Source organism: Quercus suber, unplaced genomic scaffold (assembly GCF_002906115.3).
Source record: "Quercus suber isolate HL8 unplaced genomic scaffold, Cork oak 2.0 scaffold_321, whole genome shotgun sequence".
NCBI lineage: Eukaryota > Viridiplantae > Streptophyta > Magnoliopsida > Fagales > Fagaceae > Quercus > Quercus suber.
Genome location: NW_027069775.1, coordinates 163052 through 177189, shown reverse-complemented (window position 1 = coordinate 177189; position 14138 = coordinate 163052). Strand labels below are relative to the sequence as shown.

Here is a 14138-nt window from a genome sequence, read left to right as displayed (position 1 = left end):
TTGTGGTCAGAGAAGATTAACGTCACTTCCTCGATCTCTGCTGTCGTCAGCTTTTCCCCAGTGGTTCAAATTTTCATATCTATTATTATTATTATTTTAAGTTTTCTCTTGTTGGAGTATCTATAAACCAAGTATTTTTTTTCAACTCAATGCAATCTAAAAAATTTGTTCCTATGTGAACCTGAGAGAGATAAAAGAATTAGGATTAAACCAAGTATTTAAAAAAAAAAAAAACTTTATTCAACAAAACAAAGTTAGCGTGTGTAGCAATTAAAGATAATAGTATAAGTTTGTTAGAGTTTGTGTTTGATTTAAATTTTGATGAAATCATTTTTCCTGAAAATCCTATTAAAATTGATCAGAATAAAGATAAAGATTTTTTAGAATTTAACTCGATCATGGACTCTTTAAAATCTTATCACCACATCATCAACTATTTAAATAAATACTTAATGGAGATCTAACCATGTGATTGGTGGCTCTAGTTTCTCGGATCCATAATGAATTGTAAATGAAAATCAGAATTGAGAGGTTGCTACATACCTTAATAAAAAGACTAAAAAAATTTAACGCCAAAAACATAGACAATGATGGTAAAAAAAAAAAAAACTTGCTTAAAAAGAAAAAAAATACAAAGAAGGAAAAAAAAAGTGAGGAAGGAGAAGGAAATAGTAGTTGAATTAAATGAAAAAAAGAAGAAGAAGAAAACCTTGGCATGCTGCTTCAAATTGGCAAATGCATTCTAAAAAAAGAAAAAGAAATTGGCAAATGGATATGAACAGATGGAAACTTTCCAGTAATGCAAAAACCCAATAGTGGTAAAATTTCTTTCATAGTTTCTTTTGTGCGTATGTGAACTTGAGAGAGATAAAAGAATTAGGGTTAAACCAAGTAAATAAAATAGTGTGTAGCAATTAAAGATAATAGTATAAGTTTGTTAGAGTTTGTGTTTGATTTAAATTTTGATGAAATCATTTTTCCTGAAAATCCTATTAAAATTGGTTAGAATAAAGATAAAGAGTTTTTTAGAATTTAACTCTATCATGGACTCTTTAAAATCTTATCATCACATCATCAACTATTTAAATAAATACTTAATGGAGATCTAACCATGTGATTGGTGGCTCTAGTTTCTTGGATCCATAATGAATTGTAAATGAAAATCAGAATTGAGAGGTTGCTACATACCTAAATAAAAAGACTAAAAAAAATTTAACGCCAAAAACATAGACAATGATGGTAAAAAAAAAAAAATTGCTTAAAAAGAAAAAAAAAAAATACAAAGAAGGGTTATTTTCAAAAGCAAAACACTTTTGTGACGGAAATGCATGCTCACATTGACTGATCGAAGTGCTGGAATTCGAAAGTTTTGGTTTTTTATAAGAATCTTTTACTGTTTAGTGACCAAATTGTTTGGTTTTGCGCATTACCGTCTCGATTTGTGTCAATCTCAGCCGTGTAAAATAATGTCGTTATACTTATCTTTTGTACAATTAAAATTATATCTATTAATACTAGTAAATAAATTAATTAATTTTATTTTTATCTAAAATATTTTTAATAAATAAAAATATTTACAATATTTTTAGTAATAATATTTTTGACACTATTTATGAGCCTCACTGTACCATTTTAATTAATTTAACTTTTATTTACAATATTTTATATAACCCAAACGCACACTAAGGCTGAGTTTGGATTGTAATGAAAAGGAAAAAAATGCACATTTTTTATTGGGGATCCTGTGCAATGTTCACGAGACCCGCAAGTATGGATTTAAGTAAATTTTTTTTAAAACTGGGTTCCATGGTACTATTCACACATTTAAAAATTATTTTGCTACAATATTTTCAGTTTTCAGTTTTCAGCAATAAGCGGTATCCAAACAGACCTTATGACGATTGTATTCAAGTTTATTTCCACTTGGATTAAACAAATTTAGGTTAGAGTGTTCAAAATTTTATTTTTGGGATCTGAACAAAAATAAATTATATATAATTTTTGTTTTTTGGCCAGGTCAGGAGAGTTCAACCTCTTGGGTTGATTGTTAAGCTGCCCATAAATTTAAATATTTGATTGATAACATAGTTATTAATCTTTAATCTTCTTGAAATTTTAAAGTATAAAGAATATAATAAAAATTATAATTTAATAGTAGATTTGTCAAAATTAACATCCAAAATATATATATATATATATATATATAGTTGAAGGTTTTTTTTTTTTTTTTTTGAGAATCGATATATAGTTGAAGTTTGTTGCCATTACTACTAGTATACTAATTTGTAGGTAAACTTTCTTCACATTTGAATCTCACTCCACTATATAAAGTAACATTTATTTTAGATGCTCCTATAGGAAAAATGCATTTGCTTCAGTATATATGCATGTTCGCGCATGTGTTTTTATGCCTTTCACTTCTCAGTTTTCACCAATTCTCATTATGCAGCGCCTCGAAAGCTGTTAAGAAATGTCATTTTTCATTGACTCTTTAGTCTCTAATCACTATTCCGTTTTAGTCTTTGTAATATTAGTAATGTTATTTGTATTTTAAAACGTGGATAAAAAAATATGTAAAAATATGTATAATATTATATAAAAACTGAAAAGTATTGCTCAAAATGCAATACCAACAGCCCAATAATAATGCAATATAATAATATATTTTTTTAAGATTGGAGTTACAGTAAGCTCTCAAAGATGAAAGCTCACTGTAGTTTAGATTGTATTTTTTTAAGTTTAACATGTTTGTTGTAACTTGCTTTTTGGTGTTTTTTACAAACTTAGTGTTAAATTTAGCATTTAGCATTCTTAATGAAGAATGCTCTTAATAAAATATTGTAGCTCAACAGCCAAAGTTTTTTACTTTCCCTTCACTAATATTATAACATACTTTTTAGTATTGGTGGTACTAAAAATAAAATATGGCTTTTTAACTATTCTACAATGAAGGAGAATTCGGAGACTACCTCATTGGTTAAAATTGGCTTTTCTACTTGAGGGCCTTGGTGACTACCTCTTTGCCTATATCATAGAAATGGCCTTGTTGTGGGGTGCACCAGCCACCGTATGTGATGGCATTGGGTAGTATAAAAGTGCAAGTGTAGTGCAACACCTTACGACCCTCCTCAAGGCAAGAACCCTTGACCTCAAAAAGTTGACGACACAATTTTGTAATTACCAATACACATGTAAATGGTGATTGGATTAATTTGCCCAAGACCTAGTGGTCTTTAGTGTAAATAATATAATTCAATTACATGTTGACAAATGTCTAGTTGTGTTAAACTATGTAGCAAAATATGTGTCTATGGAAGAACAACTTGACCCTTGTTGACTTTTGGCTTTTGCCCAACCAATGTCTTGGTCTTGGTCTTTTTTTTTTTTTTTGGTGGAATTGGTCTTGTCTTGGTCACGGCAAGCCCAGAGGAGAAAGATGGAATGCCATAAAAAGCCCTCTCTCTCTAAGTGAACCTCCAATAGTTCTTTGTATTTCACACCCTCTTCCCTGTTGATTTTTTTTTCCCCAATCTCTAAAATGAATCCCAATAAGTCCGACACCAAATCAACCACAAGCACCAGCTTCCTACACTTCTCCACCTGAGGGGCAATGGTCCACCGGTATATGTGGTTGTTTTGAAGATGTGACCAACTGTAAGGGAATCCTCAATCCTCTATTTATAAAAAAAAAAAAAAAAAAAAAAAAAAAACTTTAAACAGAAATATATAGTGTGATCTTGTTTGAACGTCTAACGGTGCAACATGCATAAATTGCAAATTCTATATTGAATTGTTTTGAACATATATGCTGAAATGGAAGTACATAAATCAGTTATAAAGTGTAAGATTTTTGTTTTGAACGTCATTTGGTACATATATCTCTTACTACAAAAATTGTATCAAAGAAAACTACCTGCAATCTAACAAATTCTATTGTTTTCTCTCTCTCTCTCTCTTCTCTCTCTCCAAAGGCTGTGTTACCTTATGGTGTCCCTGCATTACCTTTGGCCGCACTGCTGAGATAGTTGACAAGGGACGAATATGTTAGTATGCAATTCTACTAAAAAGAATATTTGGAGCAATTATATATATGTATGCTTGTGCTTATAGATTTAGTTTTCTTTAATTTGTCTGTTTGATTTTTGGCTACATGCAGCTTTTTTACCGCGGCCCGAAACTGTTTCATGCTTGCCTATGTTTTTGGAATTGGCGCATGTATATACACATGCACATACCGAGCCAGACTGAGAGCCCTCTATTCCTTGCCATCAGAGCCGTGCGGGGATTGCTGTGTCCATCACTCTGCTTTTTTTGCGCTCTTTGTCAAGAGTACCGCGAACTCAAAAACCGTGGATTAGACCCTGAAGGAGGTACCTAATATCAATATCAATATTTTATTTAATTTTTTTTTTAATACATAACCTCAAATGCCATGTTGATCTAAATTTATGCCATGTGATGTTTCTAAAAATTAAAAAAAAAAAAAAATTATGAAATGTGATACATTTCTTGAGACCCTCTTTATTTATTTAAGCTTCCACCTTAACAAAATTTACATTTATATAATTCATTAAATTTATCAATGGAGTAAATATATATATATATATATATATATTAATTTATAAGTGAGCATTAATTATTTATTAAGAAGAATTTATATGGTTATTTTCATAATTTGATAAAATGAATTATTATTTTTAAGTCTAAATTTCTTTTATGTTATTAAGAAGAGTTTTTTTTTTTTTTTTAGAAAACATTAAGAAGAGTTTAATGGGGTAAACGTATTTATTTTCACTTTTTAATTATATGTTGTGCACAAGTTATTTGTAGGTTGAACAAATTTTAAAAGTTATTTTTCCAAAATTTAGATGAAAATTTATTGATAAAGAATATGGTATTCTTGCTTGAGTTTAATAATGGAAACAGAATCAAGTAAAAGGATGACTTATAATATAATTATTTTAGTCCAAGAAGATGATTTCGTACCATACCAGTTATAGTATTAATCGTACCGATATATACACAAAGGACAAAATTACCGATGTTTCATTCCAATTTAAATTCTGGCCTTACTGGTCATGTACCAAACAAACATACAGGAAAATAAATTGGATTTCCGTGGAAAAATAAAAATTAGTCCGTAAAAAAAATGAATGAAAAAGGCGAAGTAAGCAGTAGTTAAAATATACTGTATTTCGGTAAACCCAACCATTTTCCATTAGGACCCATTTCTTCCACCTCATAATTTGGTCTTCGTCTTCTTTCGCCCAAACGTCCTTTTCTTCTCCGTCTTTCGCTTTAATTTCGTTTCAAGACTCGGATGCTTTTAGGTTTGTTTAAGTCATGATAATGAGTCGGGTTGGGTTGTGTGATCTGCCATATGCCATCAAACTTCTTGTACGAACGTTTCATATTATTATTATTATTATATTAATGAGATAGACAACATTTAAACTAGAGGTTAACCTATTAAATGAGATATAGGTTTATAATTATTTTAACAAATTATATAAAATTTGACTCTGAACACATATAAACAAATATATCTATTTATTTATATAAATCAATATATTAAATAATAAATAATTTTAAAATGGTACACCAATATTAACTAATATTGAAATATTTCACTTCCTAATAAAAAAACTAAAATGACATCTAGTAATGTATTGACTCCTTTGGTTTAGTCACTTGAGAAATATCTTTATATTTTTTTTATTGTAATAATAATAATTATTTATATTTCCTTTCTTTATAATGACTAGTAATATAATTAGAACTATTTTCTTAAATATTATAACATGTAAGGAGTATTATACATGATTCTTAAATATAGCTTTTTTATTAAATTTGTAAAATTAACTTATAGGGTATATACGCTGGACATCGACTATATATAGTTATTACAATGATCCACCAAGAATAAACATGATCTATTATTCATTATTTTAATTTGTTCCTTTTTTTTTTCTTGGCGATGGATGTGATAAAAGGTTGGGTAGCAGCCGAGGCTAATGCTAAGAAATTGAAGGGCAGAACCACAGCACCTCCAGTTCCTTCACCAGGCATGACTCGTTAGGGCTTGCTTTCATGGCTGTTCTTCATTCGCACTAATATTTAGTTTGTAATTTGTTCCTTTGATGATACCTCAAGACCTAGTGCATTTTCTTTTTTTTTTTCTCAGTTTCTTTAGGTTTAAAACATCTTCTGTGTTGTACCCGAAATTCACTTGTGTTTGGTTTTGTGTGCTCTAAAATAAGGAAATTAAAACTACTATGTATGGTAAACTAAATGGAATGAGTGGTGATGTGTTAAATTAATTTAGTTAGTTAGTTTTTTTTATTTTTATTTTTATTTTTATTTTTGTTTTTTTTAAGGGCACTCACCAATGCAGGCTTATGATACTTATTTTTTTAATTGTCAAATATAAAATATTGTAAAAGTAAATAAACAAATATAGGAAAATAGAAATATATATATATATATAAAATTAAGATATTAATACAATCTATTTACAATGTAGAAAATGAAAGTACTACATCTTTCATACCCAAAGTATTTAGTAAGCACGTTGATGTTTGATACAAGCCCTGAACATGATATAATCAAGACAGCGGGATATAAATAAGATACGTAATTTTTTTTTCCCAGGTTATTATTTAGCACAAATAGAGTAATGTTAAAGTGGATCTTACTTTGGCTCGATTAATAAATAACTTAATTTTGTGATGACCTCTAAACCCACAATCAACTTAAAGTCCCTTTTTGGGTGCAGGTTCCCGACATTCCAATTCCTTATCTAAGCTAGACCTTAATGGCGATGCAACAATTAATTGTCGTATCTAGAAGGTTATAATTACATCATTATCTTAAAAATTAAATCAATGAAATTTTGACATATAATTAGTTTTAATTATTTCAATTATGGACCAATCAAAATTAATTAATCTTACTCATATAGTTTAAGTCATAGTATGCAAGAATGCACGTCAACAGTTAAAACTTGATATGGTGTTGGTAGACACACCATTGTTTAAAATTTGGAATTGAAGCCTCATTAGGTGAAATTTTTAGTTGGGATTTGGAGCCCGCAAATTCTAGCTGAAATTCCAACTTGAAATTTGAAAATTCTATCTCTCATGCAGTCAAACTAAGAATTTTCCATAACAAAATTTTAAATCTTATGTGACGATTGAAATCTACCTAGTAATGCTTTACCTGAACACACGATGATTGTTCTTTTACCTTATGTTCAGATGGAAGGGAGTAGAGTAAATTAGAGAGAACGGGAGGTGAGGGTTTAACGAACCTTATTTGGAAGCTAGTCTTTTTATGCTAACCTTGTTGTGTTGTTATACTATTCTTTTTCGTAGGAGTGGCATCGCTTGTCACGTTTATGTCATGTTGATTTATGAGTATTAGACTATATGAGACAACAGGAACACAACACATTTATTAAACAAAAATCAAAATTCCTCAACTCTAACACGATTTGTTTATTAAATAAGTTAGTTTTTTTATCAAATCTTATCAGAGCGAAAAGAAAAATTACAAATTTAAGTATTAACCCAAATGATCTAAACTAAAAAAAAAAAAAAAAAATGGTGAAGTGATGTGACATTAAGATCTAAGAGTTAGAGGCGGGCCAAAAGGCTTGGGAGAGTGAAACTAAGAAAGAAAATAAGTTTTATAACTAGAATTTTGAAAGATATATTAATAAAAAGATATTTCATTAAATTGGTCAAATTAGTTAAGCGAATTCTATAAGTTTAACACAAATACAATATTTTTATTAAACAGATATTATGTCAGATTTTGCAACCCTTTCTTTCTCTTCTCACGGGATTTTCATCACTAGATTCCAAAAAGAAATGGCTCTCTTAGTTAAACGTGTGTCCCTCAGAAAGGGTTTTTCAACTAGCCCACACGTTTCACCAAAATTGACTTCATCAATGCAGAATATGCTCTTTCGTAGTAGTAACTAAACGCTACCGACAATTGCACGTATCATCATAAATTATGATATTGATTTTGAGATTTGACATGTTTTTTGAATTATTCGTAATAATTCTCTTCTACCCATCTCTCTTTTTATTTTTTTATTTTTAATTTGTTAAAGGTGTTGGGGAAAAATGATAATGTCTTTTTTCTTTTCATAAATAGTTAAAATACCCTATATAAGGCTTAGCCTTACTTAAAATTTTGAAGTTCTGGCTTAGATCCATATCTACACTTATATTCTAACGAATTAGTTAAATTACAATTAAAGACTTATTGTAATTATTTATAAACTCAAGATCTACTTAATAAACCGCTGATGTAAGACTCAACACACTTTCGTACAATACATTCTCAACAAACAAATTAATCAAATCAAATTCGTACAATTTGGGCTATCATATTTTCCTAAACTCAAATGACTATAGATTAAAAAAAATTAATTAATAATATTAACAAAATGTCCTAAAATGAAAATAATTAATGATTTTTTTTTAATAAATCAAAATATGATATATATAATTCTTGTGCACGAAAGAAAACAATGACAAAATGAACATTCAATCAAAAATGGAAAATTATTTTTGTTAAAAAGTTCTCTCTTTTTTTTTTTAGGTGCTACCTTAGCTTTTTTTTTAGAACCACTGAATCACTCATTCAGCAAGCTTCTTGGGGGACTATCATTGGATTAGCTCAATTTTTGTTTAGGACCTAATCAAATATAATGTCCAGCGGTAGCTCTGGTTTCCTTAAAAGTCCTCTTCACTTAGGGTGAGTTTGGTTCACATTTTTAAAATTGGGTTTTTTGAAAAAGTGCGGTTTTTAAAAAGTGCGGTATAAAAAAATTGTTTTTTTTAAAAAGCTGAGTGTTTGGTAAAAACTGTTAAAAAGTACTTTTTGAAAAAGCTGAGTGTTTAGCTAGCACTTATAAAAGTGGCGGTTTGAGTGATAAATTACCGAAAAGGATAATGCATATATAAAGTATTGTGAAAGTATTGTAAAAATACTTTCTAAAAAATTATGCTAAAAATAACTTTCAAAGTTTCTAAAAAAATTATTTTTTTTTCTCACTAATATTAACTAATAATGACCTACCACTTAAGATTTATTGTGAAATTATCACTAGATTTATTTTATTTTTCCCTTATTTCTTTACTTTTTTTTTTCTATCCATATTTCCTTCTTCTTGTTTTTTTTTTTTCTTCTTTTTTTCCCCTCGTTTTTTCTCCGCCACATGCGTATCCTTCTCTTTTCTTTTTTCTCTTTTTTCCTTTCTCTCTTTTCTCTTACCACTTTGTTTGCAAGTTTCTTTCCCCTCTATCCCATCAAAACACACAAACTTAAAGGTCACACACACCATACCATTTGATTCTCATCAAACGAGGATAGAGTGGGAAATCGCCAAGGGAGGAATGGGTCAGATCGGTGCTTGATTTCTGCCTTCACCGCTGTTTGTCTTCCTCAACACGCCTCCGACTTTTGCTGATCTGCTCTGCCTTCACTGCTGCCTATCTTCCTTCCCACTGCTGCTTGATCTCTTCCCCATTGCCAACGACATGTGGTAGAAATGGGTCAAATCGGTTTTTTTTTTTTTTTTGGTTCTGATTTCATTATTGGATTCCTTTGTAAAATTATGTTATAAACAAAGGGATAAAATTGGGTTTTTAAGAAAAATTAGTGTTCAATTTGGGAAATTTGCGCAATGGTAACATAAAATGCACCAGCGCTTTTTTGCAATGGAGCTCAAGGCTAATTTCGAGAAACGCGTTTTTTCTTTACAAATGAAAACGTAGCTTTTTTAGAAAAAGCAACTTTTAAAATTTTATCAAACGCACATTTTATTTATTTGGTTTCAAAAAGCGCATTTCAGCTTCTAAAAGCTGAAACAAATGGGCACTTAATTAGCTATCTTTAATCTTTATCAATCAGATTCGAATTATCATTAATATTCTAGACTTTGGGTAAAGTTTTTGTGGAGTTTGGTGTTTGTTGTCATATATGCATCCAGCGAGGAAGTTTCAAGCTAGTGATACTCATGATTCATGAAGTTTCAAGGTAGGGTCTAATTTCTTTTCAAAACTTTTTTTTTTTTTTTTGAGGCTTTTAGGTTTTAGGTCATGATAATGGGTACTCATTATATATTTTTCACCACTATTTCAAATACTTTGTCTTTTTGTTGAGTGGGCAGTGTGCCTTGACAGCCACCCACTTGAAATAAAGTCTGGACAAATTCAAACCCCCTTTTGTTAATTAATTGGAAAAATCAAGCAATATAGTAGTGTTCATTCTTTTACATATATCAATTCTAGTTTGTGTAATCCATATGCCATCAAACTTCTTGTGTTTAATAATAATAATAATAATAACATTTAAACTAGAGGTTAACCTATTAAATGAGATATGGATTTATAATTATTTTAACAAATTATATAAAATTTGACTACTGAACAAAATATATCTATTTATTTATATAAATCAATAAATTAAATTAAAAGTAATCTCCAAATAATACATCAGTATTAACCCGTACTAAAATATGATACGATGTTGACTTTTTTGGTTTAGTCACTTGAGAAATATCTTCATATTCTTAATTATAATAATCATAATTATTTATATTTCCTTTCTTTACAATGACCTGTATTATAATTAGAACTATTTTCTTAAATATTATAACATGTAAGGAGTATTATACACGATTCTTAAATATAAGTTTTTATTAAATTTGTAAAATTAACTTATAGGGGTACTATATATGGGGGATATCGGCTAGTTATTACAATGATCCACTAGGAATAAAAATGATCTATTATTCATTATTTTAATTTTTTTTAAATTTGTTCCTTTTTTTTCATGCTGATGGATGTGATAAAGGTTGGGCAGCACGGTCCGCAGCAGTCAATGTTAATGCTAAGAAATCGAAGGGAAATTGAAGGGCAGAACCACAGCGCACATCCAGTTCCTTCCTCATGCATAACTCGTTAGGGCTTGCTTTCATGGCTGTTCTTCATTCGTCTTAGTGTTTAGTTTGTAATTTGTTCCTTTGATGTACGTACCTCAAGACCTAGTGCATTTTCTTTTTTTCTCAATTTCTTTATAGGTTTGAAACATCTTCTATGTTGTACCCGAAATTCACTTGTGTTTGGATTTGTGTGCTTTAAAATAAGGAAAAACAACTATGTACGTATGGTAAACTAAATGGAAGGAGCGGTGATGCGTTAAATTAATTTTGTTTGTTTGTTTGTTCATTTTGTTTTGTTTTTTTCAAGGGCACTCACCAATTTGAGCTGGCTTATGATACTTATTTTAAAAAGTCAAAGGCTTAAAAAAAAAGAAAAAAAAAAAGAAAAAAGCTTATAAGCTAGTCCTAAATACATGTACACTAAAAATAAATAAAGAGTCACGCAGCTACAAAAGTTGCCAACACTGCAACACATAACAATAACACCATAACACTACATTACACTAGTAAATCCGCAACTCGATTATTACTCGGAGTCCAAATCTTCTATCCCACTCTTCTTGCTCCACTATATACTCCACAAATAAAAACATGCCACATGTCCATCTAATTTATTAAATGCTAAATTTATGCTTTCTATTATTTCAATTTCCTAAATAAAGAAATAAATAACCCATCATATTTAAGTAATTGAAATAATAAAAGGCATAAATTTAGCTTTTAATAAATTAGATAAATATGTGGCATGTTTTTATTTGTGGAGTATATAGTGGAGCAGGAAAAGTGGGATAGAAGACAGTGTAAGAATGTCTGATACAACACTAAATTAAACAGCAATAAAGATAATCCACTTTCATATATAAAATTTGAGGTGGGCTTGCATTATTACCTAGATTTGGTTGGAAATCGAGTCTCTAAGACTCGATCTATATGCCCACCTTGCATATTCACACATGTTCAGCTCTCTCATGTACACCCCACCCCACCCCACCTGCTCATCAGACTTCAACAACAAAGTATATACACAGAGAGAGACAGAGAGCCACAATGCACTTGATCGAAGCCATGATTGCAGCTCGGATGCTAATTGGAACCAACAGTGTGGTGGTTCATCTACGTAGGGATCTCTTGCTTCCTTGTCTTCTTTGTCAGAGTGTATTTTTTTGATTTTTGGATTTGAGTTTCCGATTCGATTAGTTTTTATTTTGGATTTTGTTCTTGGGTTTTTTGGGGCTTTGGAAGTTTGAGAAAGGAGAGTGGGAGAAGAAGAGGACGAGAGGAAGATGGGGAAAGAATGACTTTTGTTTGTTTTGTTGAAGAATAAGGAGAAGGACAATCTGGGTCTGGGTTTGGGTACCAGTACCACTTCAGACACTTGAAAATATTTGCACTGTAAATGTTGCAGATGTAAATTGAGTCTTAGAGACTCGATTTCCAGGTGAACGTCACATGGAAAAAGTGACAACTCAGACTTGATCAGAACATGAAAACCAACCATCAAATACTCGATTTATAGCCTAAAATCGAGCCTTTTAGACTCAAGATTTTAGTAAAAAATATAGTTTGAAAATAGTGCCTACTAATTATATTGTTTGGTAAACAGGGTTAATTCCCAATTTTGGCCCTTTTACTCACATTTTTCACATCTTGTATTTCCTGTTCCTGTTCCTGATCACCAAAACCTTCAAGTAGTTCTGTAATTGATTTTACACTCTAGGCAGCCTTATTTTACAGTCAGAGGTAAATTAATTTTAGTTTGACCAGGTTTTTCAGTCCGCCCAAACACCCATAAGGTTGTAAAATGTTTTCAGTAAAAGTTTTTCACTCAAACCAAACATGTAATCCCTGAAGCCTATTATAAAGAGGCTCTAGGAATGGTTTGAAGTGATACAATTTGAACAAGAATTTATTTATTAGAGATGTTTCTCTAAGCTTTGTGGTGATTCTAAGCACCCTTAGGTGGTGAAGCCTAGGGAATTAGGTAAATTCTAGAATCTAGATGGGGAAGGGTAAGATTTGTCCTGTTCTTCTTTCTTCCCTGTTGTTTCTATTTTCTGCACTTCCCATCCTACATTAGTTCTTCTTATCTAGTAAGTTTGCTTTTGCGTTTGTTGGTTCTTATTCCTTTATATTATTAGTTTACCTCTCAATCTGTTTTCTTGGTCTTGCTGAATATTAATTTTCACCAGTGCATTTGATATAACTTATTTTAGTGAACAAAGAATAAGCTGGGGTTTGACTGAGCTGTACCAAAGGAAAAGTGAAGCTTTAAAAAGATGAACCTAAGAAATTAAGCTGGCTTAATTTAAGCTGTAACAAATGGGGTTATAACTTGCATTAGCTGAATGGTCAGGATGAAATAGCACAATGACTTTGTTCTCTCTCTCTCTCTCTCTCTCTCTCTTAAATGTTAATAAATTTTCTTAAAAACTAATTAATGTTTTTTTTGTGCTGCAACTGTCTTTGTGTATTATTTTAAAAACTTTCCTGAAAGTTTGTCTTCCCCACTACTTATTGATCTGTATCTTTTGCTTCTTTTCATCAAATTTCTTAACCTTTCTTATCCCATAACTATTTGTGTCAGATCACCTTTTCCTTCAAAACCTAAAAAATTAAAACACAGTGGAAAGTCTTCCAAGTTTGTATAAGAACAAACATGTTAACCACGCCCAAGAAAGAAGTTTCCTAATGTCAAAGACAATAAGAACCTGAATGTCCTACTTACTTGAGGTCTAAGGGTAAAGCTATGACTGTAACCCTTAGTGATAATGAGGTTTTTGATGATGAGTCTGGATGTGACGATAATGGAAACTTCATTGCTTGCATTGCTACTGCTGTAGTCAATGAAAGCGTGTTTGTTGAAGAGAACCCTTCTGATGGGGAACTCTCTGAGGATGCAGATCTTCAAGAAGCCTATAATAAACTTTGCAAAGTGGCTGCAAAGGATGCTATGAATATTGAACTTGGCTTGAAGAAAATTGATTCTCTTGAGCTTGAAAAGAAAAATTTGCTTGTTAAATTATTTAATGCTAATGATCTTTTGAACCATGTGAAATATGAGAATATGCTCTTACTTGATAAAGTTAAAACTTTGGAACATGATTTATCTATTGCTAGATCTGGTAGTTTTAAACTTAATCAAATGCTGAATGTTCAAAAGTATCCTTCTAACAAATCT

General features: G+C 30.4%; 1 non-coding gene across 1 annotated transcript; it reads left to right on the top strand.

Annotated features, from left to right (window-relative positions):
• Window positions 1–4205: 4205 nt before the first annotated feature.
• Window positions 4206–6341, top strand: LOC112000076 (uncharacterized). The gene is made up of 2 exons (XR_010632823.1): window positions 4206–4370; window positions 5994–6341. It is a non-coding gene; the product is annotated as an uncharacterized LOC112000076 (transcript).
• The last annotated feature ends 7797 nt before the right edge of the window (window positions 6342–14138 follow it).